Source organism: Bos indicus, chromosome 13 (assembly GCF_029378745.1).
Source record: "Bos indicus isolate NIAB-ARS_2022 breed Sahiwal x Tharparkar chromosome 13, NIAB-ARS_B.indTharparkar_mat_pri_1.0, whole genome shotgun sequence".
Classification (NCBI taxonomy): domain Eukaryota; kingdom Metazoa; phylum Chordata; class Mammalia; order Artiodactyla; family Bovidae; genus Bos; species Bos indicus.
Genome location: NC_091772.1, coordinates 75,942,059 through 75,946,862, shown reverse-complemented (window position 1 = coordinate 75,946,862; position 4,804 = coordinate 75,942,059). Strand labels below are relative to the sequence as shown.

The window sequence follows — 4,804 nt, the reverse complement described above, 5'->3', positions numbered from 1 at the left end:
TTTTGTATGTATATTTTTTGTATAAGAATATGAGTAACAGAGAAGAGTATGTTAATCATTTATACTGCTAGTTTTTAAAAAATTATATTTATTTCTAATAGTTTTTCTGTTTAGTGTTTTGGCTTTTATGTTCGCTTTTTTTTCTTTATGTTCGCTTTTCATATTTTACAAGTAACATGATACCATTATTAAAGAATCAAACCATGTCAACAACAACAACAAAGAACATTAGGTTCTGGACTCCCAGGCTGGGTCTTGTCGACAGTGTCGAGGATTTTGGAAGAGGAACTTCCTTGGTGATCCAGTGGCTAAGACTCTGTGCTCCCAGTGCTGGGGGCCAGGTTCCATCTCTGGTCAGGGAACTAGATCTCACACGCTGCAACGAAGAATTCCTATGTTGAAACTAGAGATCCCAGGTGCCATAACAAAGATCAAAGATCTTGCATGCTGTGACTAAGACCCAGCACAGGAAATAATTTTTTTTTTTAAGAATTTTGGTTCTCACTTCAGCAGCACATATACTAAAAGTGGAAAGATACAGAGAAGATTAACATGGCACCTGCACAAGGATGACACACAAATTCGTGAAGTGCTCCATATTTTTATGGAAGCTACCTAGATATCTATTGACAGATGCATGGATAAAGAAGTCGTAGTACATATACACAATGGAATATTACTCAGCCATAAAAAGGAACACATTTGAGTCAGTCCTAATGAGGTGGATGAACCTAGAACCTATTATACAGAGTGAAGTAAGTCCAAAAGAGAAAGCATATATACAGAATCTAGAAAAATGGTACTGAAGAATTTACGTACGGGGCAGCAATGGAGAAACAGACATGGAGAATAGACTTATGGACATGGGGAGAGGGGAGGGGAGGTGAGATGGATGGAGAGAGTAACGTGGAAACTCACATCACAATATGTAAAATAGATAGCCAACGGGAATTCGCTGTATGGCTCAGAAAACTCAAACAGGGGCTCTGGATCAACCTAGAGGGGTGGGATGGGGAGGGAGATTGGAGGGAGGTTCAAGAGGGAGGGGATACATGTATACCTATGGCTGATTCATGTTGAGGTTTGACAGAAAACAACAAAATTCTGTAAAGCAATTATCCTTCAATAAAAAATAAACAAATTAAAAAAAAAGAAAAGAAATTTTGCAAGAGATCCAAAGTGCAGTGAAAAGGCAGGATTTAGACATGGGGAGAAACAAAATCCTCAGGTCACGCTAGGTATGGAGAAGGTACAGGACTGTGATGTGGGGGAAAGTGTAGCTGTGAGGGGACTAGGAAAGGAGCCATACGTGAAGGTCCAGGGATAAAATGATGGTGGTTCTGTCCAGGGTTGGGGCATCGGGACGGGGTAGAGGCCCATGCAGTGTCCTTAACACCTGGACTTATACAGAATTAGGCAGCTTTTGCTTTCGTTCCGCTCAAAACAACAGAAATTTATCGTCTCACAGTTCTGGAGCTCAGAAGTCCAGAATCAGTGTTACTGGGTCAAAATCAAGGTGTCACAGAGCTGGAGGCTCTTGCCCCTTCCAGCTTCTGAGGCAGCTGGCTTTCCCTGGCTTGCAGCCACATCACTCCAGTCTCGGCATCTGTGGTCACATGGTCTCCTCTCTGTCTTCAAGTCTCCCACTGCCTTTCTGTTAGAGGGATGCATACATGAGGTTGCAGTCAGGGCCCACCTGGAAAACCCAGGATAATCTCCGCATCTTGAAATCCTCCTCCATTTAATCGCATCCGGACTTGTCCCCTTTTCCAAATAAGGAAACATTTACAGGTTCTGATATCTTTGGGGGCCATCAATCAACCTACTACACTTCCCCTCTCTGACCTTTGACTTTTCTCATCTGTAACCTTTCACACAGGCTTTTATGTATTTGGAGAACAGTGTCCAGACAGGACAAGACAGCATGTTTTTCTTATCCTTACCCACCCCTCAGTTATAGGTAACTCACAGCTCTCCTACGCACCTCTTCAGCCCAACACACTCCCTGCCCAGGAATGGAGCCCACACATGCCTTCTTTTATTCCTTCTGGAAATGTACCGACCCTCTACAATCTGCCAGACTGTAGCTCTCTGGGCACACAGCAGTGGTAAAAACAGACAGAAATCAGGACTTCCCTAGTGGCCCAGTAAGTAGCTAAGACTCCACGATCCTAATGCAGGTGGCCCGGTTTCCATCCCTGGCTGGGGAATTAGACCCTAAACACTGCAGCTAGGAGTTTACAAGACACAACCGAAGATCCTTCCTGCTGCTGCAAAGATGGAAGACCCTGTGTGCTGCAACTAAGAGCCGGTGCAGCCAAATAAATAAAAACAAATGTTAAAAAAAAAAAACAAAAAAAACAGTGGGAAGTGGGAGGGAGGCTAAAGAGGGAGGAGACACATGTGTACTTATGGCTGACTCATCTTGATGTATGGCGGAGGCTAACACCATATTGTGAGGCAGTTTTCCTTCAATGAAAAATTTTGGAAAAAATCAAAACATAAATCCCTGGTGCTCGTGGAGCCGACCTTCCACTGGTGGTGGAGCAGGTAAGGCGACAGACGCTTGCTTGGGCTGCCACAGTGAAGTCCCACCGACTGTGGGGCTTAAACCACGGACATGTACTGTCTCACAGTTCTGGAGACAACAAGTCCAAAATCAGTGTGTGGGCACGGAGGGAGAAGGACTTTTTTCTGGGCCTTTCCCCCTGGTTGGTAGATGGCCATCTTTTCCTTGCCTCTGTTTACCTCATCTTCCCACTGTGCGTGTCTCTCTGTGTCTAAATTTCCTTTCTGGGACTTCCCCCGGAAATCCAGTGGTTAAGACTCCACACTTCCAAAGCAGGAGGTGTGGGTTTGATCCCTGGAGGGGGAACAAAGATCCCACATGCCTGTGAGGTGTGGCCAAAAGATTGAAAAAAAAAAAAAAAAAAAGGAGGGGGGGTACCACTGCCAGGAAAGATGCCTGGGTACTTTCTGTTAGCTGGTGGTAGTCATTGCCTCTGGGGAGGGCATCAAAAGATTGGAGAAACTTAATTTTTCCCTGGATACCTTTCTATATTTTAATTCTGTACCCTGTGTATTCATTTCCTATTCAAAATCATGCAGATTAACATAATATATGCATTATATCTTTGTTAGGCAGCATGAAGGTTTCCGACCTCACGCTAACAGCACATACCGTCCTTGAAAGGTTGAGAATTCTCAGTCTGTTCTCTGCTGGATGATGTCAGCAGAAGCCGGGTGACCTTGAGTGTCGATTTCAGCGGTGGTGTCTTTTCAGACACCAGCAACAGTCACTGCCCGCTACAAGGCGTTTCTGGGTTTATGAGGCTAAGAGCCTCTTTACTTATCATGATCTCATCTACTCGACAGTGTTGGAGGTAACTGGGGCATCGGGGCAGGCCAGAACATGTCCAAAGTGACATAACTAGAAAATGCCCAAGCCAGGCTTGAACGCACACGTCTTTCTAAGCTGCTTTCCCACGGCTTGAAGTGACCATCTTTTGAGGACGTCTGAGGCTGTCCATCAACAGAGGTTTAGATTTGTGAAGCGCTTCTGTGGTCATCGTGTTGGTAAATCCAGTCAATGGTCTGTTCTCAGGCTGCAGCCAACTTGACCGATCAGGAGCATTTGGTGAGGTGGCTGACTCCTCCTCCTTCAGACACGTTCTCCCCTAGGGTTCTAGGAAGTACCTCTAGACTGGTTCTCCTCCCAGCTCACTGGACACTTCTTGGCATCTTTAGGAGTTCACTGTCAGGACCAAATATTCCGACCGTGGAGAGCCTCAGGGATTGGCCCTTGGACCTGTGTCTTGTCCCTAAAACCTCCAGTTCTAGGAAATCTCATCCCCTATCATGCCTTTCAGTTCAGTTGCTCAGTCCTGTCTGACTCTTTGAAACCCCATGGACTGCTGCACGCCAGGCTTCCCTGCCCATCACCAACTCCCGGAGCTTGCTCAGACTCATGTCCATCGAGTCGCTGATGCCATCCAACCATCTACTGTCTATACGCTGATGCCTCTTCCTACATTTATACCTCCAGCTCAAACTCCCCCTTCCCCCCACTCACCACCCTGGCTATTCAACTGCTTCCTTGCCATCTACCGGTAAGACTAAGAGCCCTTCATCCCCTCTTCTGTCCTCCCCCAACCCATTCCCCCCTTTACCTCCACATCTCTGCCACACCAACCCCATCTTCTCAGCAACCCAGGCCCTCAAACCTTGGAGTCATCCACTCCTCTCCCACCCCACACAAACCCTATCAGCTGGACTTTCCAAGCAGATCTAGAACCTTACCCCTTCTCTCCATCTCCTCAGTCTCCACTCTGATCTGGGCCACCTTCACCTGGGGCCTGAAATAGCCCAATAGCCTCTCCACTGGACTCCCTCCTCTTGCCCTCGCCCGTCACTTGGTCTACTTGCAGCCGCAAAGCCAGAGGCGATCCTTCAGAGTAAGCCAGCCTGTGTCTCTCCTCTACTGAAAAGCTGCCAGTGGTTCCCTGTCTCATTGAGGATAACGGCGGAGCTCCTGGGACTTCCCTGGTGGTCCGAGGGTTAGGAATCCACCTTGCAATGCAGGGGACATGAGTTCGATCCCTGTTTGGGGAACTAAGATCCCACATGCTGCGGAGCCATGATGCCCGCACGCTGCAGTTAGAGTCCATGAACTAGAACTAAAGATCTCGCCCGATGCAACTAAGACCCAAAGCAGCCAAACTAGAAAACAAACTGAGCTCCTTAAAATGGTCCCAATGGCCGTCTTGTTCCTCCCTCCCTCGGCGACCTCCGACCTCCTCTGCTG

The 4,804-nt window shown here is 47.1% G+C and overlaps 1 non-coding gene across 1 annotated transcript; it reads left to right on the top strand.

Moving 5' to 3' along the window:
- The first annotated feature begins 497 nt into the window (after positions 1 to 497).
- On the top strand, positions 498 to 604 carry LOC139186695 (U6 spliceosomal RNA). Its single transcript, XR_011570367.1, has one exon. It is a non-coding gene; the product is annotated as a U6 spliceosomal RNA (small nuclear RNA).
- Positions 605 to 4,804: the final 4,200 nt, after the last annotated feature.